This window comes from Mustela putorius, unplaced genomic scaffold (genome assembly GCF_011764305.1).
Source record: "Mustela putorius furo isolate JIRA1106 unplaced genomic scaffold, ASM1176430v1.1 tig00000281_pilon_pilon_pilon, whole genome shotgun sequence".
NCBI lineage: Eukaryota > Metazoa > Chordata > Mammalia > Carnivora > Mustelidae > Mustela > Mustela putorius.
Genome location: NW_025421343.1, coordinates 17,595,905 through 17,623,787, shown reverse-complemented (window position 1 = coordinate 17,623,787; position 27,883 = coordinate 17,595,905). Strand labels below are relative to the sequence as shown.

The 27,883-nt window shown below is 46.9% G+C and overlaps 1 long non-coding RNA gene across 3 annotated transcripts in view; it reads right to left on the bottom strand.

The window, feature by feature from the left end:
• The window catches only part of LOC106003631, a 133,665-nt gene that overhangs the window by 5,254 nt on the left and 100,528 nt on the right, over nucleotides 1–27,883 (bottom strand). For all 3 annotated transcript variants that reach the window (XR_006606468.1, XR_006606470.1, XR_006606469.1), the window contains exons 3-4: nucleotides 7,493–7,582; nucleotides 5,126–5,187 (exon numbers count right to left, since the gene is read on the bottom strand). This is a non-coding gene — a long non-coding RNA (uncharacterized LOC106003631). The remainder of the gene's footprint in view (nucleotides 1–5,125; nucleotides 5,188–7,492; nucleotides 7,583–27,883) is intronic.

Below are 27,883 nucleotides of genomic sequence, written 5' to 3'. Positions count from 1 at the left end.
GGGGTGGAGTGGGGAAGAAGAGTCTGGAAGCAGAAGCCAGGGTGTGTTTATTAAATGTGAAAACGTATGGTGACACACAGAGGATTTTCCCTGAAAAGCCAAAATATATCTCCACAACCATCTCAGTAGGCACGACACTCCCGAATTCCACATGTGAGTCGGAAGACCATCTGCAACCAGCAGAGAGGTAGGGGGTCAGCGGGCGCACGACCAGTGTGTCCCTGGGCAGGCACGCGCATAGTTGCACGTACGTGTGTGTCTATGCGTGTGTCTGTGTGCACTGAGAACCGGAAGGAGCCTTGAGCAGCGTGTGGAAAGTAAAAGTAGTGAATGCTCAGTTTAAGCAATTGTTTTTCTCCTGGAGGCTAAAATTCACGGGCAGGTGGCCAACAGCCACGTTAGGATGAGAAATGTCATCTGTTTATAATAAGTTGGCAAATACATCTTGTGGGTGCAGTGAGCGTGCAGCGCACCAGAACTTGTGACGCCGGCCCTGGCTCGGGGTTGGTGGCAAGCCCACCAGAGCTGACATTAGTGTTCGTAAAGCCCAGCTCCACCACTCACCTCCTTTCTCCACCATCCACTTCCCTCCGGGGTGTAGAGACACATTCCCAAAGATGGCAGCTGGAGAGCCTTCTGAGAGCCAATGGTAACTGTGGCTCCCTCTCTGGCAGGAAGCACCACAGCTACCAGATCAGAGACTGGGGAGGGCCTCTCCAGGTGGCAAGGCCCCCAGTCCCACCGATGCGGGGAGCCTGGGTCCCAGCAAAGAGTCTCCTATGATGTCTTTTCCAGAAGACCTCTGGAAAAGCTCTGGGCTGCCCCTGCCCTATAGCATGGTATCGTCCATCCAGTCAGCTGAAGTTTCTGGGTCTGTTGTGCCTGCCACTTTTCAGAGCAATAGCAAATAAAATCAAAAGCCAGACCTCTGTGGCAAGTGCTGTGACCTGTCACTGCCCAGGCGTTCTGTGTGTGTTACCTCCCTGTATACTCCAGGCAGCTTGGAAGAGACACCATCATCATGCCATTGTACAGATGGGAAAGCAAAAGCTTGGAGGGCTTACACAGCTTGCCCAAATTCCTGCCGTCAGTGGGATTTGTGTGGAGTCTGGTTTGAACCCAGGTTTTTCCAATTCTGGAGTGCAAGCTCCTTCCATGAAACTCCACAGAAGATTTCTCTTGAACTATGCAGGTCCATGGCCACTCCTGGAGACTGTCTCTAGCCTTTCTCTGGGTCCTTCCTTCTGACCTTCAGAAACTCTTATCCCCAAAGGGCATTCATTCCCTCTATTCATAATTCAGTGAATAGTAACAACACGTGGTGGCCACAAAGCAAGGACATTGGACTCAGACCCAGCTGAAAACTCTGCTTTAGACTCATGCTTCCCTTGGTCAAATTACTCAACCTCCCTGCCTCCAGTTCCCGATGTGTAAGATAGCGAGCATTGAACTGCTGCGTACCCCACAGGATGGGTGTGAAAGCTAAAGGAGATAAAACCTACCCAGCTCCCTGGCCAGTGTTTGCATAGCTCTGCTAAGGAGGTATGTGTGGTGACACATGTGATGAGGTGAGGAGGACATGTAGGCAGATGTCCCACCACCAATTCCATTCTTTCCCCATCTTTTGACTTCCCAGGATGGTGTCTGAGAAGGCTGAGCAGGGGGCCTGAGACGTTCACCTGCAGAGTTAACAAGCTTCTCTCCTCAGTCAGCGGAGATCATGTGGGGAGCTTGGATGTTCACGCCCTGCCCTGGCAGAGACCAGGCTCTCCTCACCTTTCCCACTCGGGTGGTATCACAGGAAGCTCTCTCCCTTTTTGAGTGGTAATAAGGCCATGTGGGGAGTCACAACAGGGCACTCTGACCCTCCATTTGAAGCAGTTTTCAGTGGAGGCCCTGTGGGGAGTCAGAACTTCTATCCCCACGCAGCCAGAAGGGAGAGGCCTCTTTTGCTTTTACCTCTGTCAACAGATTCCAAGAAGGGAACCTGGACTTCCCACCTCACTGCCACCAGCCATTTTCCCTTCCCCAGAGGAAGCCACCTGACACAGATGGTTAAAATAATATCCAGCATCTTGTGACACAATATTTGAAATGCCAAGTTTTCAATAGAAAATCACTCCTCATACCAACAATGAGGAAGATCTCAAATTGAATGAAATTAACCCATAAATGCTAATCCCAAGATGACAGAGATGTTAGGATAATCTGACGGACATTTTAAAGCAACTACCATAAAAATGCTTCAAAGAGTAATGTCTAATACTCTTGAAACAAGTGACAATTTGTTCCTGGGCAAGAAAGTTAAAATAGAAAGACGAACCCAATGGAAGTTTTAGAACTGAAAAATATAGTAACCAAAACAATATTAAAAACACTGCCTGAATAGAGGTGTTCACCTGCAGTATCACAGGGCAACAGTGAACTCAAAGATAGGACACTGCTCCATAGCCATTCTGGACAACAGAGAGAAGAAAATGAGCCAGAGAAAAAAGTAACAGAGCTTCTGGGACATGTGGTGCTATACCAAAAGGTCTAACTTCCATGACACTGGAGTTCTGAAAGGAGAAGAAATGAGGGCAGAACTGAAAAAGTGCTCAATTAAGTAATGGCTTAAAACTTCCCAAATGTGGCAAAAACCATAAAACCACAGATTTAAGAAGCCAAGACATCAAACAGGATAAACCCAAAGAAATCCATATCAAGACACATCACAAACTTCTGAAAAACAGAGAGAAAAGAACATACATTGCAAACAGAGAGGAATGACACTCCACCTGTAGGGGAGAAGGGGTTAAGAAATGTGAATGACAGAAAACTGTTATGAGAAACCATGGAGGCCAGAGTGTTGAAGTGGCCAACTCAGAATCCTACATCCAGCTGAAAGGTCCTTTCTAGTGAAAAGATCCTTCAGGAATGAGAGGGAAATCAAAGCATTCTCCAAAAATCTAAGAATATTTGTCACCAACAGACATACAGAATAAGAATGGTTAAAAGAATTTTTCCTTCTTTTTTTAAAAAAGATTTAATTTTTGGAAAGATTTTATTTATTTATTTGAGAGAGATAGGGTGGGGGAGGGGTGGTGCTACAGAGGGAGAGGGAAAAGTAGGCTCCCCACTGAGCAGCGAGCCCAAAGCTTGACTCGATCCCAGGACTCTGAGATCATGACCTGAGCTGAAGGCAGATGCTTAACCAACTGAGCCACCTAGGTGCCCTGCTAAAAGAGTTTTTCTTTCTTTCTTCCTTTCTTTCTCTCTCTCTCTTTCTTTCTTTCTTAAAGATGTTATTTATTTATTTGACAGAGAGAGAGTGAGCAGGAGCAGGGGAAGGGGCAGAGGGAAAAGCATGTTCCCTGCTGAGCAGGGAGCCCGACCTAGGCTCGAACCTATCGTGACCTGAGCTAAAGGCAGGTGCTTCACTCACTGAGCCACCCAGATGCCACTCAAAGAATTTTTCTAAACAAAGAAGGAAACAATAAAAGAAAGAGTATTGGAGCATCAGTAAGGAAGAAAGAAGATAAGCAACAGTGTTAGTAATATTGGTCCTTATAAGAACTTTTCATTTTCCTCTTGAGTTTTCAAAATAGTGTTGATAATTGAGGGAAAAACCATTAACACCATCTAATGGGATTCTAAAAGTATGTAGAAGAAATATCTGAGACAATGGACTATTATAAACAGAGAGGGTAAAGTGACATACAGAGAGGTAAATTTTCCACACTTCACTCAAACTTGTCAAATGGTGACACTCGTAAACTGTGGTAAGTCTCAGTAAGTGCAGAGAAATCATCTGATAAAATCCAACAAATATTCCAGATAAAAACTCTTAGCCAATTAAGAGGAGATGGGAACTTCCTCAGCCTGATAAAGGAAATCCACTAAAAATGTACAGCTAAAATCATTTTTTAGAAAGTAGGCTCCATGCCCAACATGGGACTTGAACTCACAGCCCAGAGATCGAGAGTCAGATGCTCTACCAACTGAGCCAACCAGGCGCCCCTATAGTCCTATAGTTACCATCATCCTTTTCTTGTTTTAATTTTTAAAGGCTTATTTATTTATTTGAGAGAGAAAGAGAAAAAATACGCAGGCAGGGGGAGAGAATCTTTGAAGCCAACTCTGGACTTAGTGCAGATCCCAACGTGGGTTTTGATCTCATGACCCGTGAGAGCATGACCTGAGCTGAAACCAAGAGTTGGGCGCCCAACCCACTGAGCCACCCAGACGCCCCGTTAGCATCATTCTTAATGATGAAAGACTGAATGCTTTCCCTCCTGAGATCAGAAATTATCTATTCCACACTGTCCTAAAGCCTCTATCCAGTGTAATATGCAAGAAAAAGAAATCCAGAGATCCAGGTTGGAAATAGAAAAAGAAAGCTGTTTTTATTGGCAAGAGTCTACATAGAAAATCGTAAAGAACTAAAAAGCCCCTAGAACTAAAAAATAACTTTAGTAAAGATATAGGATACAAGATTAATTCATAAAAATCACTTGCATTGCTGTATATTTGCAGTGAACCACTGGAAATTGAAATTTTAAAAGTACTACTTACAATAGTATCAAAAAGTATAAAATAATTAGAATCTGACAAAAGGTGGACTAGATCTACACATCAAAAATTATAAAATGTTGCTAAAAGAAATGTAAGAGGACTTAAGTAGAGACAGAGAGAGAGACTGTGTTCATGGGTCAGAAGGCTCAGTATTTTTAAGTTACACATTCTCACCAAATTGATCGGTAACGTCAATGTGATTCTGGGAAAAATCTCAACAGGGACTTTTGTAGAAATTGACAAACTTCTTCTAAAACTCATATGGAAATGCAAAGGTCTTAGAATAGTCAAAACAACTTTGCAAAGGAGGAACAAGGTTGGAGAACTAACACTGTGGGATTTCAAGACTTATTATAAAGTGACAATAATCAAACCAGTGGAGTAAACATGAGCACAGACATTAGTGGAATTTCAGAACTGAGACTAAACAGATCCACTCCTGTATGCACACAACTAATTTTTGACAAAAGTGGAAAGCAATGCGGGGAGGGAGAAATGGTAGTCTTTTCAACAAATGCCGGGGGGAACACTGGGCTATCCATAGGCAAAAGAAGTGAGCTTCAATCCCTACCTCATGCCATGTAGAAAAATGAACTCAAAACGGGTCATCATAGCTTGAAATAACCACAGCTTCTAGAAGAAAACAGAAGAAAATCTTTGTGACTTTGGGCTAGGTAAAGATTTCTTAGATATATCAAAGGCATGGCACATAGAAGAAAAAAAAAGTGATCTATTGGACTCCTTCAAAATTAAAAACAAAAGGAAATGAAAAGATGAGCTACAAATAGGAGAAAACATGTGCAAATCATATATTTAATAAGGGGCTTGAATCCATTATATATAAAGAACTCCCCAAACCCAGTAATAAATCAGACAATCCAATAAAGAAATGGCTAAAATATTTACACAGACATATCACCAAAGATCTATGAATTAGAAGTGTTGCAAATTATTTTCAGGAGAGATCACAATGCAACCATTAGAATGACTACAATGAAAGGGACTGACCACAATAAGCATTACAAGGATGTGGGGCAACTGGAACCCACTGGAACCACTGGAACTCTCGCATGCTGCTCATGGGTTTTTAGAAATGATGGGGCTGTCATTAAACAAATTTCGCCAAACCCCATTCAAAGAATCACAGCTTAATTTCTTCCTGCCCCAATTTCTTTTGCCCAATTTCTTTTGTCACACCAGTCACCTCCAGCCATAGTGAGAGCTTTTCCCTTCAAGCAAACCGGAGTTGATCTAGTTTAGAAACACTCTTGTTGTTTTGTTCTGCTTTTTCATTTAAGGCACCAGACTGTGAATTGGTTTGGTGTGCTCAAGACAGCCCAGCCCTCCTCAGGTCCTCTTCTCCGTGGACTGGAGGGCTCTCGAAGGATGACATAGGGCCGGATTAAAGGAAAGAGAAGAAAGCATAAAACACCAGGACTCTCTGGACGACCTCGCTAGACAACTTTCAGAGGATTAAAGGCAACTCTGGGTGTGAGTCAGCTCCCGCCCCAGCAAGCGAGTTTCTGTCTGCTTGTGTCTCTCTGCCTTGGCAGTCGGAGGAAGGCCCCCGACTCTGGCCAGGAAGAATCTGCTCTCCGCTGATAAAGTCAAAGCCCCAGTACCAGGAACCCTGTGGTTTTTCTGTCTTTGGAAGTTCTCCCGGTGAGGCCTGGGAGAAGAGGACACTCTCTAGGAGAAGTTACTTCCCCACGCCCTCCCCCACTCCCTCCCAAAGCATCCTTCTGCAAATCGCCCAGGCGAGCCTTTGCACACATCTGGGCCGAAAGACCAGGCGCAACCGAGGTTGTGTGGGCTCCGTTTCAGGTGCTTTGGACTCGGTTTTCTCCCTTAAATGTGCGAACTGTGAAGTTCCGTCCCGCCTTTTGCCCTCTGGGGAAGGGCGGAGGGAGGCAGCCTTGGGGGCTGGGGTGGGAGAGGGGTGGGCGAGACCGTGGTGTGTCCGCCCACGCCGGGATGGGGCGCTGCGTCACGGTGACCGTGGCCGCGGGAGCCTCAGACCCTGCCAAAGCAAGCCGCCTGCTCGCTCCGCTTTGCTGCCTCTTTCTTTTCTCAAACCAGTGCTGGGGAGTTCCAAGGCTCTGAAAGGGCCAGGGAAACTCTCTAAAGCACCGGATCAGACCACTCGAAGACCTGCGGATTGTTTTGTTTTGGTTTGGCGTTTTTGAGCCCATTGTTGCAGGGTAAGCGGAGCTGTCAGTCTAGAAGCCCCCCAGGAGCCCGGCGTGAGTCTGCAGAGCTCGGTATTTTTAGAGTCTGCTCTCCGGGATTGCAGTAGGTGGACCCGAGCCGGCTCCTGTGGGGCTTAGGGCGCGCGGGGCTTTGCGGAACCTGTTGTAGCCCCAAGGTGGGCTTAGCTGAAGTTTCGCGCAGAGCTGGAACCCGAGCAGTTCGAGGCAAGCAAAGGCACCAAAAATCGTTGTTCAATTTCATCTTAAATTAAACAAACAAACACCTCTCAACACGTTCAGATGTCATTTGGGAGGGCTGGAGGCGGGATTTATCAAAGATTTATGAATGGGGTGATCTAATAAAAATAAAAATTGTCCCATCGTTTCACAGGATGGCCGTCTATTTTGCTTTTCTTTGGCAATGATCCATGATTGAGCTACTGATTAAAATATACCTTACGAAGTACATGTATTTCTATGGAATGTCTCCGTAAGTATTTGCTGACTTGCTTCTGAATTACATGCCTGGTTAAGCGGACTGTGGCCACAGGGTCCTTGCTTCTCCTTCACACAGGTGCTCTCTGCACCACTCCCTGTGACTGGGGTCTGGGCTGCTATAGGTTTTGTCTTTTTGCTCTGTCTAGGGAGCCCAGCACAGGACTTAGTTCCGGGAGGCTCTCATTCATATCCACCGGGGACCCCTAGCTGGTCATCCGTAAAATGGGACAATAGGTGTTGTTCGTACCCACCTGAGAGTCTTCTTTACAGATCCAATCCATAAAGGATGGGCAAGCTGCTGGCAGCCAAGTCCTATCCCCTTCTGCTTCTTACTTTGCAATCTGTGAAGGAAAGAGTACAAATTTAGCAGTGATGACTCCGTTATTTTACTTAAAAAAAAAAAAAAAGCCATCCTTAGAAAATAGTAACATCTGTTAATTCTGGAATGTGGTTACTCAGGTGTTCCCTACATCATTCTCTTTATTTTTCTGTATCTTTCAAACTCTCCTGCCCCAATAAAAGAAGAGGCAAGAGAGTTTTTTAAAAGACTTGAATGAAATCTAGTCTCCTGCAGTTGGACTTTCTCTGGTTCTGGATACAGGAAAATGCTTAGTAAACCCCAGAGTCCTGAGACTTTGTAAGGAGAGGCATTACTATTATTCATCTTGTTTCTGTTCTCTCCACTGCTCTAGGAATTTACTGATACTCAGCAGTAGCCTTCACCCGTACGCCCCTTGCTGCTGTGGAAGGCAGCTAGCTGTTTGCTCACCCGGCTGTTTGACTTGCCGTGGGATAGGAGTTCCCTAGTTGAAGGCACGTGAATTCAGGATGGTGTCACTTACAATGTTCTGATTCAATTTCATCCAACACCGCCCCCCCAAAACCCCAACCTATACCAAACAAAAGCATATCATATACCTGTATGAAGAGTAACTCCTATCTGCAGTCATTAAACATTTGTTTTGTGTAATAAAATCCCAACTTTCTTGGGCTTGCGGGAGAAAATGCACATTGACATCTCCACTCCTCTAACTTAAAAACAGCCGAACTAAATTAAGTAACAACAACAACAAAAAAGTTGTTTCCCACACATTTGCCCTGTTCTTACCACCAGTCCTCAGCCTGAAATAATTTCATGCTTGAGTTATTAACTTATGAAAATAGGCACAAAAGGGGAAAAAATGTGAGCAGATCCTCGGCTGTATTATTAGTCATTGCTACAGCTGAGTGCATTCCGGCACAAAGGCGTGTTACTCTGCCTGAGTACCTCAGTTTTGAACAAAATGTAGCTCACTAATGCGTTATGCCTCATATATCTTTTTGTAATCATTAGGTTGCCATTCTCTGTCATTTATCCTGTTTTTCATTAAGAGAGTGTGCATTAGGCAGGCGTGCACTCAGGTGCCCATGCATGGGCGTGTGTATTCGTGTGCGCCCTCAAGTGTGTATTTGCACGCACGCGCGCACACACACACACACACATCTGTTAAGTCCCCTTTTGTTTGTGGCTGAAAAGAAAGGTCATGGGCTGAGCCGTCAGTCCTTTTAGGGAAACATCACTGTATTGATTAAGATAATTGAGAATTATCACTGATTGTAATGCTTTAGAAATCAGGGTGATGGATGGGTGTAAATGTGTAGATTTTGAAACACTGGTGAATTGGGGGTAGGAACATAAGTAAATGAAGGGGATCCAGAAGCATTCTGGAGAAGACGGAGACAGAGTGGGGGAGTCTGACCTGTCTCTATCAGCGGCAGCACTGGGCTAGAATCTTTCTGGGCTGGGCAGAAGCATGTCACCCCCTTGCTTAGTGTTCTCGGGTCTTCTGGAGGAGCGACAAGATACCGGACGGTAGCCCTCTTTTTAGAGGTTTCTGGCTTGCGCTCAGACGTGTTGCCCCAAATCAGTTTGAGTCAAATGAATAAAAGAACCAAGTTTTGAACCTACTGATTTTTGCTTCTGTGAAGTCCAGGGTTGGTTATAGAAATCACGGCCTTTGAGTGTGAACTTCTGGACAGAAAAAAACTGCAACCAGAATCGCAGGCAAGACAATAATCAAGCGAAAGAAGTACAGATGGTTAATATGAGAAGCTTGCAGAACATCAAGGTCCTTACGAACAAATTTGGATCATTTGAGCCATTGCCTGAACAGATCAGAGGTCTGCATGGGGCTGGCAATCCTGGAAGCAGTCCCCCCACCAACCTGGGCCAGGGAGCCCCTTAACCCCCTACCCTCCCACCACTACCCCCCACTCATAGGCCCCAAGTCTCAGCCACTAAGAGAAGCCCCTGGCATCTTCCCCCTGGGTTAGGACAATGGGATTCTTTACCGGACACTTGCCTGGCCAGGAGAGACACTAATTGGGAACCAAATGTACTCCTTGAACCTCTTTGAAGTGTTAACGAATGCTTTGATTTTTTTCTTTCCTGCTCATTAAGACAAATGCAGTTCTGCTTTCCCCTGAAAAAATCTGATCTCAACTCCCAATCCAGCTGCTCATCTTCCTGTTGCGGTGACCAAGCCCTGCAAGAGGGTCCCCTCCTGTCAGGTGACCCACCTTGCCATCGATCACTGTGGCAGGGTCTCTGTCTGGGGCCTCAGCACATCACACTGCAATCAGAGCCCGGGACGCATCCCCACGGGGTCTCCGTGTTTTGTCTCTTTGTGTTTTGTGGAAAAACACAAAGGTGCTCGTGGTACCTCTCTACCCAGACTGCCCAATCATCCCAGGCATGTTGAGGTTCCTGGATACTATGCCCTGGGGAGGGAGTCGGGCTGGGCAAAACTCCAGGGAGACAGAGCTCCCCCCCCCCCAAGATCTGGAATCTTCAGAGTGTATGAAGCCAATTTTGCCCTTATCCTTGTTTTACTGGTGATCTGCTAGGGTGATGTGATGGCAGACCTTGAACTGGAGGTCATGTTGCTTCTTGCAGCTGGCATCGAGCCCCTGAGGCTTACCTGCCGTAACACCCGCCCCCCCCCCCCCCCACCCCAAGACCTCCCTCCCTCTTTCCAATGTCCCATGCAAAGTCAGTGCATGGAAATCTGCCTAACGGAAACAACCACAGCTTGGGGTCTACTCAGAGACCACTGAAGGTGGGTCAGGCACCTCCCACCCCCAGTGCCAGCCACAGGGGACACACGGGCCCCTGAGATGGAGCTCTGCTCCAGAGGCGAGCCCTGAGAAAGAGGCCCTGTGCCCAGCGGAGGCCCTCCAGGAGATGGCTGCAGATCGTGGTAAAGATGAACGAAGAAAAAAGTGTTCCTGAGAACAGAAATTCCAACCGGGGAAGACGTCACCCATCCTATCTCATTCTCTGAGTTATAATCTCCACAACCAGCAGGCCCAAAGTCCTGCTGCGTGTCTTATTTCCTTGCACCCTCTTCCCAACCGCGGGATCAGCATCAGGGTTAGACCTTCTCCCCCATTTTTGTTTTTACTGCCTTAACCGTTTTAAGGGTCCGATTCAGGAGGGTCAAGTACATGAACACTGTCTTACAACAGATCTTAGACCTTCTTCATTTTGCAAAACTGAAACTCTACCCATGCAGCAGTGAACCCCCCCGTTCTCCTCTCCTCGCGGCCCCCCGGCAACCACCAGTCTCCTTCCTGTCTCTCTGCCTTTGACGACTCTAGGGATCCCACATAAGTGGAATCGCACAGCATTTGTGCCTTTGCGACTGGTTTATTTCAGTCAGCCCAAGGTCTTCCCACGTTTCGCGTATCTTGTGGCCTGTGACAGATTTTCCTTCTTTTTAGGCTGATATTCCGCGGTAACATTCCATCGCGTGCGGAGATCCCCGGCTGCCTCTCCATTCATCTGGTGAAGGACACTTGGGTTGCTTCTGTCTTCCGGCTCTTGTGAATGACGCCGCTATGATCATGAGTGTGCAAATATCCCTCGGAGATCTTGCTTTCAATTCTTTCGGCACTATACTCAGAACAGGAATTGCTGGATCATACGGTGGTTCTATTTTAATTTTTTGAGGAACCTCCCTACTGTTTTTCACAGCAGCGGCACCATCTTCCATTCCCACCGGCAATGTGGGAGGACTGCAATTTCTCCACACCCTCCCCAACCTTTGTCATGGCCTGTTGGTTATATACACACATATGCCCTCTGAATGGGTATGAGGCGATACCTCCTTGTAGCTTTCTTTTGAGTTTCCCTCATTCTTAGTGATAGCGACTCTCTTTTCCTATGCTTGCTAGCCATTTGTATATCAGCTTTAGGGAGGTGTCTAATCCAATCCTCCCTCCCTCCCCCGGGGTGTCTGGGAGGCTCAGTTGGTTAAGTGCCTGCCTTCAGCTCGGGTCCTGATCTCGGGGTCTTGGGATGGAGCAATAGGGCTCCCTGCTCAGCAGGGAACCTGCTTTTCCCTCTGCCTGCTGCTCCCTCTGCTTGTGAGCTCTCTCTCTGTGTCAAATAAGTCAATAAAAACTTCAAAAGAATTCCTTTCCCCCTTTTTAAATTAGATTATTTAGTTTTGTTGTTGTTATTGTTGACTTGTAAGAGTTTTTCCGTATCCTCCTCCTTTTATGCGTTGAGCTAAGAAAAATAAAAACAGGCTAAAGCTATCAGAGAGGTGGATAACTTAGTCGCTTGTGCCTTGGAGGGGTCGGGGGGCTGCATGTGTCCACAGCATCGGGGAAGGCTGGCCACAGAGCCACGTGGTCTCACAGCAAACACTGCCCATCAAATGCACACCCCACTGTGTTCACAGCCTCGTGTGCCAAATTGCCGTTTGGAAACCGACAGCAAACACTGGTTGCAGGGAGCTCAGAAGCGTGTAATATCCACTTTAATGATGGTTCCACTTTCTTGTTTCCCCCTCCTCGGAGGAAGGGGAGAGGGAAAAGGCCGTTCATGGAAAAATACATTTAAATGGATCAGTGCCGGGCAACGCTTTGCACATCTGTTCTTAACTGGTTTCAGCTGAAACTACTGGAAATATACACAGATCTGTTTATGTGGAACCAGTGACATATGATAAGATTACAGTTTGGAGGGTAACTCTGGATTTGGTGGTGGGGTAGGAAAAACCCCTCCACACTTGGTCTCCACACACGCTCCTAACCTTTTACCGCAGATGTTGTTGAGGGAATCGGATTTGCTGCACATTAAAAAGACCTAAATTATTTGAGATTTGTTACCAAAAAACCCAAGATGTCCTGACAGCCATTCTGTGGTGCAGGAGTCCTGCTTCCCCTCCAGTCGGGGCCGAGCCCTTTGTTATTAGAGCCTGGAGACCACAGCTGGGAAACAGCTTGTTTCTGAGTAATTCTGTCCTCACTCCTCGAATTTGTCCATGTTAGCAGGAGGATGGTAGGCAGGGTGTTTGCACACTGAATGGCTGGTTGTCTTCCCTTGGAGGACACCAGCAGTCCCCGAGGACATGCAGCCAGCAGGGAAGGAGTGTTTACTGAGATCCTCTCTGTGCAGGAGCTGGGCTCTTTCCCAAGCCTTTCTTACAGAGCACCAGAACCATGCCTTGAGGTCATCCCATTATAGAGATGAGAAAACTGAGGCTCTAAGATGATTTGCCCAGGACCATACCGACAATAGGCAATGAGGAAAAGGAAGAGTTTTTCTCCCACCTAAATGTCTCAGGGGGCAAAGCTATGCCTCAGATATCCACGGAAAATGTAGATACCACGGGTGCAGATCTCCTTGATTTGGTAAAGAGAGCCAGAAATGACCAGGTTTTCACATGTTGGCTCAGGTCTTAAAGTCAAACAAAAAACTGAGACCGGGCTGTGGTTTGCGATCCCACGGCGGGGGGCCTTTGGTGCCTCCAGAGGTGGGAGACAAAAGCTGTCTTGGTTTTGCTCCCTTTCCAGGTGGGGACTTGAGGATCTGACTCTCAGGGTTCTTGTCTGCTGGTGCCAGAGGCCTCAGTCGCAGGCAACGGGCGCGCAGGCAACGGGCGCCATAGTTCAGCTTCTCCATCCCTGTGTCCCTTTGAAAGCCTTTCCTGGTGATTTCGTGGGCACTCCTCCCTTGGCTCTAGCACGCTGTGAATATGCACTCATCTATAAACATTCATCTAATCATTTATCTCTAAAAGATCACATCAGTCTATAAAATGCACCACAGGACGTAAGATAACAGTCACATGGCCTCAGAAACAATCAGCCGAAATTGACATCTGACAACACCCTCCCCCCACCACGCCCAAGAGCTGCGCTGTGATTGGTGAGGTTTTCATTCCTGAGGGACCCCACGCTGTGAACATACACCTATTTCTGTTCATTGAAAATCATTTTTTTTAATAAGCAGCCCAGTGGAAAACAATTGTGAATGGCAGCTTCATTACATGTGGATTTTTAGAACAAAGAAAATACTGCTCACACTTGATGACCTGTTCAATGATACTGAATTTTAATTAAAAAAATGTTACATGCTAAATTGATGACAAGGAAGGTGTGACACTAGGGCTAGGAAAGAAATCAGGAAGGCATCTGAGGGTTGACAAGTTGCCTCAGTGATCTATTTGATGTTACTTCCTATTTTTGTCCTCTCTGTTTATTTTCCATTTGAAATGGTCAGTTTTGAGCTAGTGGGAAGGTGCTCCAAGCTCGATGGACTTCTGATGGGGAGCCTGGTGGGACTGGAGGAGGGTATGAGGAGGGGAAAGTTATTTGCCCTCAGGGGACCTCCAATGTCATTTTGTGCAGTGGATGGGTTGTTGTCCTAGAGGGCCTCCTCAAAATGGCTACGGCCCAGTCCACCCTAGAAAAGGCCTTTTGAAAGGGCCAGTTTTTCTGAGTGCCAAACCTGGAGATGCTTCTAGGTGATTGGTTTAATAAGGTCATTGTCGCAGGCCTGCTAACTCGGAGTGAATTATTCTGAAGGAACAGATTCAGTGATGTGTGGACAGGCCAGGGGATGTTCAACCCAACCTAATTTTCACCAATTATAAGAGAGTTTTCTTTTGAGATGGTGCAATAATTGAATAGGAAAATCCAAGTGCTGCAAGTATGTCAGCGTGTTGGGTTTCAGAAAGGCTGATTGGGTTGGGTGAAAGTGGTCAGCTTCCTCTCTGGGTGGGCTTCTGAAAGGTCATGGGGTGTCTGTTCATGACCTAAAGCCCCCATGATAGAGTAGCCATTTGCCCCAGTCACAGAGCCCTGAGGTTTGCCCAGGCTGGGAGAATCACCTCCACCGGGGAGCAAGCAGCAGCCTTGGGTCAGGGAGCGTGCCTCAGCTTGCCGGGGGAAGCGGGGGTCTTGGGGCTGGGGGAGCTTGAGTGTCTTCTTCCTCTCGAGAGAACGGATGTACAGAGCAGACCACAGAGTTCACCACCAGCCAGAAGAGGCCCTTGACCTTCCCTGAGGAAGAGGCTAGCATTCAGAGTCTAGGGTCCCCAGGCAGGAAACAGCAGACACAGAGGCTCTGGCATTGGGGGTGCTGGTGCAGAGTGAGTGGGCCACAGGTATGACATATGGGGGTGTTCGCCATGCACAAGGAGGAGGTCAAAGTCTGTTCTAAGAGGCCCCAGAAGCCACTGTCATGGTCCAAGCAGGAGAAGCTCTCATATCCGGTCTGGGGGACAGGTGGCCCCCTTCCTTGACTTGGTTTTACATTTCCTGGAGATCATGCTGGCTTCTTTCTAGAGTGGATGTAGAGGGGTAGGAGGCTGGGCTGTGAGCCAGGTGGGAGGTAATGGGACAGAAGACCAAGGGGCTACCTTCACCAGGGGCTGCTTCCACAGGTAGGACCAGTGCGGCACGGTGAGGAGCTGGTGAGGAGGGTGAGGACAGGGTCTGTGGAGGAGACATGTAAGCCCTGGTCTCCCCACTGGGGAAGGCTCCAATAATCCCCACCTCTAAGAGAGATTGTGGAGGTTAAAAATGAGGCCTGAACCACAACAGTTGCCCAAGACTGTGTTTCCATTGTCCCTGTTGTCCCCACGAGCACAGATAGCAGACGGCCGTCCTTAGCAATGCTATTCTGACCCCCGTCCTCAGTAAAGTGGGAAGTAGGGCCTGGGCTGGAATCGGTGACGGGGCGGGTTTGGATTGCTTTTTTCTGAGAAATCATGTGCAGATCCCCAAGCAAAATGGTGATGCAATAACCTTCCATGTTCTTAAAAACATTTTGATGTTTATGAAAAGAAAGTTAACAGGGAGCCACATTATCACCGTCATGAAGCCCAGTGTGCCCATGACCACATGGCTTCCCAGAGTACAACAGGTGAGCCAGAGCAGAAACTGTCCTTTGGGCCAGGATCCCGGTGTCCAAGCCCAGCACTCACGCCTGGAGGCACAGGTGGGTGGGGAGTGGGTGAAGGCAGGGGAATTCCCACCTTCAGCTCGAACACGCCACTCTAAGCTCACACCGGGCCCAGCACACGGTATAGAACCTCATGGGTCTCACCCTTGTGAAATTTATTAACCAGGGAAACTGGCCTGACCCTATGGGGTCTTCCTGTGTCTGAGAAGGCTCCCTGGAGGAGGGGGCCATCAGGGCTGTAGGAAGGATGGGAGGAGGGGCCTATAGGGCTAGGCTCCCTGCTCATGGTGCAGCTTGGAGAAGGACACATGACTAGTTTTCTCTGAGCCAGCATATTTTCCATTCTAAATATAGCCCAAGATGACCCAAGACATCTTCTTCCCCTCCCAAGGAGATGCAAGGTTCTGTATTTTCCCGTATTTCTGTGACTTCTGAAGAAGTGAACAGTGAGGTCGGAGGCTTTACCCTCCCATCCCTGACCCCGTGGACCCTGGGTCCTAAGGAGTGATGTCTAACCCCCCCTTGAGAAGAGAGCCTGCCTTGGGTCAAGAGCTCTTTTTGGCCCCAAACCTTTAGTAGGTACCAAAATATTGGGCCAGCCCTCTTCCTCCAGCAGAGTGGAAACCAGGCTTCTATCGACATAGGAAGGGTCACCCAACACCCAGGCTGGAAATGAGTAGCTTTCTGCCACTCTTGGGTTGGTTCACCCCATCATCCCCAGGAGTGAGGCCCACCCTGCTGAATTTTAATTGGACAACGGATCCTGACTTCCCCTTGAAACCTTGCTGCACCATTAAGTTGACACTTTGATCCCATTTCCAGAAGGTACAGGATACAAGCCTTCTGGAAAGAGGGCACCCACCGGCTGTGACTCTTGGCTCCGAGCACCTTCACGGCTTGTTTGCAAAGGGGGGCAGGGGATAGTTTTCTGTATCTGAGCGGGGCTCTGCTAATTGCTGCACAAGCACTTCTGGGGAAGTTCAAGTTTCCAAAGGCCTGCCCTTAACCCTGACCGTGCCAGTGCTTCCCAAACAGGGCGCTTGAGGGCACTTGTGAAAGCGCATTCTGGGAGACACAAAGCGGAGCAGTTATCTCCAAAGGGTTAATGACCAAAGAGTGAGGACAGTCATGGTAAGTTATATATAGCAAACAGTGAGCAAAGCAGGCAAGAGAAAAAAAAATACATAAAGGAAAAAAACCACATGGAGACACTCCCCCTCCCCCCTCAGGCAGCCCCCCCACCCCCACCCTCCTGCAATAACACTGTATATACAGACCACAGATCGGGGCATAGTTAAATTTGGCACACAGAGACTACAGCAAAGAAAGAAAACGTATCAAGTTACGCGGAGTCCTAGTCAGATTTGGGCCGGGGCCTCACCCGCACAATGCTGAGCAGAGGAGAACAAGGCCGCCGTGTGTTGTCGAAAAGCACACCGGTGAGTTTGGCTTTCCTTTCAGTCATTTGCTGGCCCGGCCCTGGGCAACAGGTTAATTCCCTGCCCCACAGGTGGAGACAGATAAAACAAACCCAAATGGCGTAATGGGCCACAGGAAACCTTTCTTTCAAAACTTGATCCATCTCCAGAGAGGAAACACGCAAGGACTTTGCTCTGGACAGTAATCTGTTTTCTTAGAGCCGCTGGGAGAGACCTGGTGGCCAGGGTGAATAAAGCAACGCAGCAGTGCCGGGGGTTTTTGGCAGGCGGAGCTGCAAGGGAAGTTCGAAAAGACCACTTCCTACGCTCTATTCCCAGCCGAGAGCAAGCTGTCAATCTCGGAGGATGAAGGCGCTCTGGAAAAAGCCAGTGGAGAGAAAGGGGTCCCCCCTCGAGGGAGAAACCTAAGCCACAGGTGCACATCGGGGTCCCCTTCTTCTCCCTGGGGGGCTGGCTCACCTGGCCAGAACCCAGCCTGCAAGCCCGCTCCCCTTCGAGCTCCCTGAGTGGGGAGAGCAGGCCGGGGCTTGTGAAATGCAACCTGGGGTGGCTTTCGGCCCCTGCTCTGAGCAGCAGACAGGCCAACCACAGGCAGGCGGCCAGGGGGACTGGCGGAGGCTTGGCGGCAGGCAAAGCGGGCACGGGGAAAGTCAGATATGTTTTAGTCATCAGACGTTGTCCCTGCCAGCAGACGCTGAGGAAGGACTCCCTGAGGAGATGAGACAGCCGCCGGCCAGGGCTGCACAGCACATAGGTTTTTCCAAAGCCAGGCCATGTTGTGACCCTACTTGAGCTTCGCTGGACCCTAGGTGGGCAGGGTTGTGCCACCATTTTGCAAGGGAAGGAGTTGAGGCACAGTGAGGCCACGTGCTGTCCGTGTGGTTACAGCTGGTCCAGAGGGCAGCCCCTTATCCTGGCCCTCTGGGTAGGCATGCCTGAAGAGCTGGTCCCCGCCACGCAGAGCAGTGGTTCTCACTTCTGGGCATGTGCCAGCATCCTGGGGTCATCCTCTACCTGGTAGGACCCCTTCTCTTTAAGGTGGGCCTGGATACCCTGCCCAGGGGGTAGGTGTGCATCGATTTCGGCTCACACTGGCCTCTACCACGGACCCAAGCCCAGTCTCCAACAGCAACTGGGGGACAATGAGGCAAAGTGTGTCCAGAGCTGCTCCAAACCCTGAGGGACCCAGCACTGCATCTCCTCCCCGGCCTGTGACTTGATGGCTCCACAGTCTTGGCTCCCCATACAGAAAAGATGCTGTAAGATGTTGAATTGTGCCCGCTTAAATTTCATATGTTGAAGTCCTAACCTCCCCACCCCCCCAGTATCTCAGAATGTGACCTTGTTTGGAAAAAAGGTCATTGTAGATACAACTAGTTAAGATGAGGTCATACTGGATTAGGGTGGGCCCTTCATCCCACACGACTGATGTCTTTATAAAAATTAAAGAGGAATTTTGGACATAGATGTGCACACACAGGGAGAACACCATGGGGACACGAAGGCAGAGATCAGGGTATCACATCTATAAGCCACTGAATCCCACAGATTGCCAGCAAGCCCCAGATGCTGGCAGGGAGGCCTGGACCGGATTTTCCCTCGCAGCCCTCAGAAGGGACCAACCCTGTGGACACCCCTGCCCTGGGAGCTGTGGCCCCAGGAGCCATGAGACAGTTCGTTTCTGTTCTGAGGCCCTGTTGTTGAGACTTTGTTACGGCAGCCCTAGCAAATACAGATGAGGAAAAGGCCAAGGTATCTGTGGTTAGTTTACCTTGAAACCTGACTTTGAAGCCCCTTCCAGCTCTGCTCTGCAGACATTGATTTGATCCTGTTTCAAAGAGTGAAATGGTGCAACTGCAAAACACAGCCTGTGACTTCTCTGCTCCAGGACATCCTGACAGTCAAAAAGAAGGAAAGGTCCCTCCTGCTCAAAATCCTAACCTTCCTTACTTCTTCTTCTTTTTTTTTTTTTTTTTTTTTAAGATTTTATTTATTTGACAGAGAGATCACAGGTAGGTAGAGAGGCTGGCAGAGAGAGAGAGACAGACAGAGAGAGAGAGGGAAGCAGGCTCCCTGCTGAGCAGAGAGCCCGATGTGGGACTCGATCTCAGGACCCTGAGATCATGACCTGAGCCGAAGGCAGCGGCTTAACCCACTGAGCCACCCAGGCGCCCCACCTTCCTTACTTCTTAACAGAAATCACATTCTGCATAATTCTCCCCCATTGACTCCAAGCCAAGACAAGCGCCACTTTCTCTTCTGGGCACAGGTGGGACCCTCTGCAAATTATAATGTAGAAGAACCCTTCTTTTCCAGCCAGGTGCAAGGTCCAGCACCTGGTCATCCCAACTAGATTTCTGGAGAAGACTTGAAAATTCATTCATGTGACTAAAATGATGAACGAGGGTCAGGAGCTTGAAGCCCTAGCTCGCCCAGGTAAGGAATTATTGCCTAGAGCACCGGCCAACGCTCCGCCTTCTGCCCTCACTGGATTATGGAGTCCTTACTATGACACATCCCCACTTGGTGAGAATTCCTTCTGGCATGACAACACCAGTACCCCCATGCCTTTGCCTCAAGCCTTGGCCTCCCTCCCCCGGTGGCATGGAGCCCAGGGACACCAGTATCCTCTCAGACTAAGGAAGTCCTCTCAGAGTGTGCCACCATCCCCCGGCATCCTGGCAGCATCCCTAGTGATGGGTCTTTGGGCATGGTGATTCTCGGGGCTAAATTCTGGAGTACTAACGTGGACCACGAAGTAAAGATTATTAGACTTGGTCTTCGAATGCCCCCCCTTTCTCCCTTGCTTTTGTTGCTTTGTTCCTGAATTCGGCCTCCCACTCCACATCTACTTGCCAAATACCTCTTTCAGCCTTACTCTCCCCCCACAGCGTCTTATTGTTTACACAAGATATTTTTCTTCCACCGAGAATTTCTTAGCACGTCAATTAGAATGCAGGATTTTGAGAGAGAGTCTCCTGCTTCCATCCATCCCTCCTCCTACACTTTAGTGACTTGCATGTAGAAACTACACAGCACAGATTTGTAGAAGGCTCATTCAATCTGAGTGTCTTCTGTTCATTTACTCTTGTTACCTGTTGTGGTCCTTTCCCCATTAGGTCCTCACATTCCTCCCGCTTCAGAATTTGGTCTGCTCATCCAGGGATGTCGCTGTCTCCTAACTTAGACCGAATAGACAGGAGTGTTCACTGCAGCTGATTCCTCATCCACTCAGAGCCAAACAACTCATAAGTTTTTAGAGCCGAAAGATTCTTTAGAAAGTATTCAGTCCATTTCTTTAAGACGAGGCCATGTGACTTGCCCAGGGTCAAATGGAGGGGTAAGTGGCAGAAGAGAGAGCCTGGAAGCCAGATGTCCTGGTTTGATGTGAGACCATTCATCATGTGGATGAAGACATCATCCGTATGGCTGGTGTAGGGTGAAGGGGACAGGGAGTCACATTGTATCTGTTCTGGAAGCTTCCCTCTATTGGTCTCTGGGTGTTTTAGCTTAACTTTAATGGCTCCCAAGGAAGTCCAGACCCTTTTGTCCCATCTGCTCCACAGGGGTTGCATGTGGACCACTGGAAGACAGACCCACCCCAATACAACTGGGTCCTACAGACTCTGTTCCTAGCATGGGCACTGGAATTCCTTCCTGTCCACAAGACTTCTCCTCATCTCTCTGTGCCAAGCAGAGACACCATCTCCTGTTCTATCTCGCAAATCCACAGATACGAACGACAGAGAGTGTCTTCCATTTAAAGTGTCAGGCAGATGTCAGAGGTAGGGCTGTTTCCAACCACTGAAGAAACATAAAGCAAAACAGTCCTGTCGGCATAGACATATGCCTCATTGTTTTCAATCTGAACACATGTTTTACATCAAGAGAGAGCTTGTGGTTGGGGTAGGGGGAGCTGAAGGGAGATTCAAAGGTTCTTCAGCTCTCAAAGATCTCAACCTCTTCAAAGTTTCAACCCTCAGAGCTCTTACAACGTTTCATCCCACTCAGGAGAGGCACTTCTGCCCACACTCTCATGTGCCTGCATGGGGGCTCGGCTCTGGTCCGGGACGGAGAAAGGAAACAGGATGGTCGCCTCACTGCAGATATTTTCCCCGGGGGATGTCATTTTTCCTTTGGGATTTGACAGGCTCCCTAAGACACATTCACCAGCAGAGAAAAGGTGGTATCTGTCTGCTGGGGAGGCTGTACCAAGCCATGGGTGGTGATGGGTATCATGAGGTCACATGGGGGGTGGCAAGCAGCTTCTACCTGGGATCCCAGACAGGTGGGTGCTGGCTTGAACCAGAGTCAGGGACAACAGCTGATTTGGTTATCATCAGTGTTTCTAGCCTCAGTCTTCTCAATGGCGCATTGGGGGTAATAATAACTTCATGATATTTCGGGGGTTCACCAAATGAGATCATTACCTGTGGAAGTGCTTGCACAGAAAGATGAGGAACAGTTTTGTGGACAGGAAGGAATTCCAGCACCATGCTGGCTCCTGGCTGTCTTCTCTCTGAGTGATTGTTTCTAAGGGGAAGGAGAAGTAAGAGGATGACTCCAGCTCACTCCTGTCAAGTCCAGGCAGGTCACTTGGAGTATAAGAATACCACGTACACACACTGTGCTTTAGATGGTTTGTAATCAGAGGGACATGTGGAAAGCAGAATGGCAGAGCAACGGAGTGGGACTGGCAGAGCCCAGTACAAGTCCTGGGGTCAATGCTTGAGCTCTGATGGGTCCCTTGGGATCCCCCTCAGATGGGTCCCTTGCCTCCCTGACCTTGCTTGCCTGTCTGTAAACTGGAGTGGACTGCACACAGCAGTCATGGCAAGCCTCTTGCAGAATGATCCAGGAAGACAGCTGGAAATGACAAGGTGCTGAAACGTGTGATACTGTTCTTGTTCTTAAAGGGAGGGAGAAAGGAGAGAGGGAATGAGAAGAGAGGAGAAGAGAGATTAGCTTTTATTTAAAGTTTTTAAATTTTAAAATAGTTTTATGTTTCCAGAAAAGTTGAAAAAATAGTCCAAAGAGTTCCCACCTACATCACACCCAGTTTCTCCTGTTGTCAGTGCCCTATATTAGCATGGAACATCTGTCATATTTAATGACCAATATTGATATGTAATTATTAATTCAAGTCTCTACTTTATTCATATTTCCTTTGTTTCTACCTAATACCCTTCTGCTCTAGGATCCCATCCAGGATACCATGACATTTAGCTGTCAGGTCCCCTTTATGGCTCTTGTTGGCTGGGGGCAGTTTTTCCTATTTTCCTTGTTTTTGATGACCCTGACAGTTTTCGGAAGTCCTGGTCATGCATTTTGTAGAATGTCCCTACGTTGGGATTTGTCTGGTGTTTCCTCATGATTAGGGTAGCACGGTGGGCTTCTGGGAGGAAGGCACTGAGGTAAAGGGCCCACTTTCATCACCTCATTATCAAGGGTACATGCACATGCATTCCACATGACTTAGCACTCTTGACGTTGACCTTGACATCCGGCTGAGGTAGTGTTTGCTGAGTTTCTTCTTTGAAGAAACTTTGAAAGGAGAACTTTTTGAAAGGAGGTCACTGTGCACACTCAACGCTTAAAGAGTGGGGAGTTCAGGGGCACCTGGGGAGCTCAGTCGTAAGAACTGGAGAGTTCTGCTCCACGTTCTTGGGGGTGCAGGAGCTACCGCCATTGTTTGAAGTTGTGCATGGGAGAATTGTTTAGCCTCCTCCATTCATGTATTCATATTATCAGTATGGAATATTTCATATTCACATATACCAGTATGAGTCATGCATGTTTATTTTATACTTGTATTATCTATAATCCAAGACAACTTTACTGATCAGATTACTCCAGTTTGGGCCTTTGAGAGCTCTTCGTATGGCTGCTGTGTTCCCACCGTTGTGTGCTGTTTGTTCTTCTCAGCACTTCCTTACTTTCTGACATTATAAGATGCTCCAGGATCATCTTGTAAATTTCCTGTCCACCTTAAAATCAGCCACTTCTGCCAGAAGTCCTAGCTCCTTTCATCAGAAAAAGATACTATGAATCTGAAATCTGGGCACCAGATGTCTGCATTGCTGCAGGGATGTCATTTAATTTGGACCCTCTCAGCTGACAGAGCAAGGAAATATATGTGTTTATACCAACCCATAGCTACAGATATTTTGTATGCATCCCTCTGTATCTGTGTGAGGCTAAATGTGAGTTCTTACTGATGTTGCCAACACTAATTCTCTACCACGTGAACCATTCCAGCCTTTACTTGTCTATAACTTCTCACTCCAACAAGAGGAAAATTCGTTCTTACCACCTGTCATACATTTACTGAACTTTTCAATTCCAAAATTCATGATGGGTGGCTTCAGAATCATCAACTCCTATCCCATGGGAAACAACTTTATCAATAAGAATACAGTGTTAAGGATGATTCCTTTTGCTTCGGTCTTACAATTTCCGCTTATTCCCAATACTTTTATGCCCACCCCTTCAGTGAGGTGATTTCTTACATGTGTAATATAGTTACTTTTTTTTTTTTTTTTTTTTTTTTTTTTTTGGTCAGATTCAGCATTCCCTCCCAGGATCCCCCAACCTCTTGAATAAATTCAAAAAATTTACATACATCTGAAAATCTCCTAAGAGGAAAATTTGGATGACTAATTTTAGATCTTTGTTTCTTTCTTTCCTTTTTTCTTTCTTTCTTTTTCCCTTTCTTTCTTTCTTGCATTTTATTTTATTTTTTCAGTGTTCTAGAATTCATTGTTTATGCACCACACCCAGTGCTCCATGCAATACCTTCCCTCCTTAATACCCACCACCAGGCTCACTCATATGATTTCACTTACTTCCTTTTTAAGAGAGGGAGAAAGAATCTTAAGCAGGCTCCACGGCCAGTGCAGAGCACAAAGCAGGACTCCACCTCATGGCCTGGAGATCATGACATGAGCTGAAATCAAGAGTCAGATGCTTAACTGACTGAGGCAATCAGGTGCCCCAGATTTGTCTTTTTCTCTAATATATGCATTTAACACTATAAATTTCCACTAGTCTGTGTTCTGTCACTATGGATTACTTTATATTTTCTAACATTTTTTATGTAAATAGATTCGTGCAGTTTGTGTCTTTCCCTGCTCTGGCTTCTTTCACTCAGCATAATTAATTCAGATTCATTCATGTTCTCATTCATGTGTCAACAGTTTGTCCCTTCTCATTGCTCTGTAGCATTCCATTATTTGGATGAGCCTCTGTCTATTTACCCATTTACCTGTGCTATACCTCTGGATTCTTTCCAGTTTTGAGTTATTGAAAAATAAAGCTGCTATTAGCCTTCATGTGGGAGTCTTTGTACAGACATATGTTTTCATTTCTGTTGGTTAAATACCTAGGAGTGGAATGGCTGGGTCATATGGTGAGTGTAGGCTTAATTTTGAAACAACTGCCCATCCATTTTCCAAAGTGGTTGTACCATGTTACATTCCCACCACAGTGTGTAATGTTCCAGTTCTTGCCCATTTCAACCCGGTCAGTATTTTTAACTTCAGACATTTCAGTCGGTGCATGGTGCTGTCTCATTGTTGTTTCCATTGGCGTTTCCCTGGTTACGAATGGCACCATGCTTATTTATCATTCATACTGCTTCTCTGATGAAATCTAGGCCCAGTTCCTTTTCCCACCTACAAAACTGGGTAGTGTGCTTTCTCCTTACTGATTTTGAGAATTTATTTTTTTAATATCCTGGGTTCAAGTCTGTTATCAGGTATGTGATCTGCAAGTATCTCCTCATCTGTGGCTTATCAGTTCCCCTCTTTAGGGTGTTCCTCATAGACCAGAAGTTCTAAAATTCTATGGAGCCAATCTATCAAACTTTTTAATATGTCATATTTTTACTATCTTATCTAAAAAGTCTTTGCCTCACTCAGACTTGCAGATTCAGTTTCTGAGTCTTTTGGACTTACCCATCTGCTTAGAACTTTTTTCTGTATTTTCATGTTGGACTTATACAGTTAGTTACAGATTTTAAAAATAGGCCCATGACCCATTTTGAGTTAATTTTTTTTATATGGTGTGAGGTGCTTATCAAAGTCCAATTTTTCACGCAGATAAATATTCAACTGTTCCAGCAGCATTTACTGAAAGAGTATTTTTTTCTTATGGATCTGTCTTTGCCTCTTTGCTGAAGATCAGTTGTCCATATACGTGTAGGTCTATTTCTGAAATACACAATTTGTTCTATTGATCTGTTTGTCTATCTGTATGCCAATATCCATTGCTTCATTCTGGTAACTTTATAATAAGCCCTATAATCAGGTAGTGTCAGTCCTCAAAATTGTTTCTCTGCTTCAGAATCCTCTTGGGTCTCCCAGATCTATTGTGTTTCCTATTGCATCTTAGAATCAGTTTATCAATTTCAACAAGAACACAAGAGTTCAGGGGTTTTTGACTGGGATCATGTTGAATCTACATATCAGTTCGGAGAAAATTACCATCTTAACAATGCAGACTCTTCTGACTCAAACATGATATATCTTTCTATTTACTTAGTTTTATTCAATTCCTTGCAACAATATTTGGTAGTTTTCAATATATAGACCTTTCTCATCCTTTGTCATATTTATCCCCAAGTAGTTCTGATTTTTAGGTTGCTATAATAAGTATTATTTAAAAAGATTTTATTTTTGTATTTGAGAGGGACACAGTGAGAGAGAACAAGTTGGGGGGGTGCAGAGGCGAAGCAGACTCCCCGCTGATCAGGGAGCCTGATAAGGGGCTTGATCCCAGGACCCTGAGATCATGACCTAAGCCAAAGGCAGACACTTAACTGGCTGAGCCACCCAGGAGCCCCTAGAAATAGTATTTTTTATTTTAATTTCAGGTTGCCCACTGCTTGTACAGAGGCATGCAAGTGATTTTGCTGTATTGATCTTGTACCCTTTCTAAACTCACTGATTCCTTTTAGTGGTTTTTGTAGATTTGTATTATTTTTGCCATTTTTTTTTCTTTCACCTAAGAAAATAAATCTAGTCTCTATACTCCATTTGACTGTAATGGAAGTTTGAAGGATTTTCTTTTAAAAAAAGTGTATTTATTGGCGGCTGGGTGGCTCAGTGGGTTAAGCCACTGCCTTCAGCTCAGGTGGTGATCTCAGGGTCCTGGGTTTGAGCCCCACATCGGGCTCCCTGCTTGGTGGGAAGCCTGCTTCTCCCTCTCTCACTCCACATGCTTGTGTTCCCTCTCTCACTGTGTCTCTCTCTGTCAAATAAATAAATAAAATCTTTTTTAAAAAAAGTGTATTTACTAAGGTGATTGACAATATGAGTAGAATCGCCATGGGTCAAGGCACAGTGTCAGTAAGACCCAAATACATGGGAAGTAATGAGTGTAGTCTGTTCCCACTGTGGCCCATAAATATGGAGGGTAATTCTTAGAACGCTTTCCCCAGTAAATGACAATAAGATATGTGACAAGGTGACTTGGGAGCCCCATCTGTAAATGAGTGTGTTAGACCCAGTGATTTTGTGTGCATCACTAAAGGATGCCAACAACTTTAATGAACATGCAAGTGGATCTTTCCTCAGAGCCTCTGGATAAGAGCATAAAAGTAGCTGGCACCTGATTTCAGCCTATGAGACCCCGAACAGACACCCAGCTGAGTTTACCTGGACTTGTGACTTCCAGAACTGTGTTTTAAGATGTTGAAGTCTGTGCTAAATTGTTATGCAACATTGGATAATGAGTGCAGTCATAAACCACAAGCATTTTCATGCCAGTGAACTTATTTGACTTCTGTTTCTGTGGCTGCAGAGTATTCTGTTCCACGATGCCCATACTTTGGTGAGCATCCTTTAGTTTGTTTTCTATATCCTCTAAGTTTTTTTTTTTTTTAAACAACAAATATATATCATTAGAATACTGTGAATAATTTACATAAATCCCAAACCCATAAAAACTTGCAAGACAGAACTCAAGGTGCATTTTCCCATAGACACATGTTTTGGGGTGATTAGAATCCTACGACATGCCACAAAAGACTTCAACCTAAAGTTCCATGCTCCATGCGCTATTTCTAGTCAAGAGTAAATTCCAAGTTTTAATTCAAGAAGCCAAGAATAAATGGCTTTTCTCCTTTCACCCCCCGCCCCTCCACCCCTTAAGAAGACCAGAGCTACTGTTCAGCCTACACAATACCAGCCCTGCATTAGGAGAGGAGGAGACGGAGCCCTTCAGAGCATGGGCACCAGGACTGGCCCCTGCATATGCAGGTGTGCGCATGCCTGCGGAAGTGTCCGCGCCGGGGCCACAGACCGAGCGAGTCAGTGCGAACATGTGCATGAGCTGCCCGTGAGCTGCAGCAAGACACGCTGCCACTTCCCAAAAGAGGAGCCCAAGAAACTTTGTGTGTGTCCAAGAATAGAGTTTCTAGGGCAATAACAGTCTGTGGGGGCGTGATCGTATACCTTATAACCTTCCCATGTTTTTGTTCTCTCTTCATCGCCGCTGGCCCCTCCAGCAGGCAACCCCTTCTACCTCTCTCTGTCCCCTGTCCTTCTCTCCGCCCTCTCTGCACAGGCTTGTCCTCTCCCTCTCTCTCAGACTTCTTTCCATCCCCTCCTGGACCACTTTCTCCCCGATCGCCCCACTCCAAACTAGAACAGCGCAGATGTCCTTCAGGGATGATCGGTGAAGCAAACACATGGCGGCACATTCCTGCCTTGGAGTCCAACCTGGGGAGCAAGGGGATGCTGGGTCTCCATACACAGGATGAATGACTCGATGCGTCTCCGGAGAGTTATGCTGAGCGAAAAAGGCATACATCCTACGATTCCACTTAGCTAATATTCTTGCAATGACAAAATTCCGAAAGCAGAGAACAGACTTTTGGTTGCCGGGAGTTACGGAAGGGGAGAGAGTGGGAGGGACAGACGGACTGCTATAAAATGACAACACAAGAGATCCTGTCAGACACA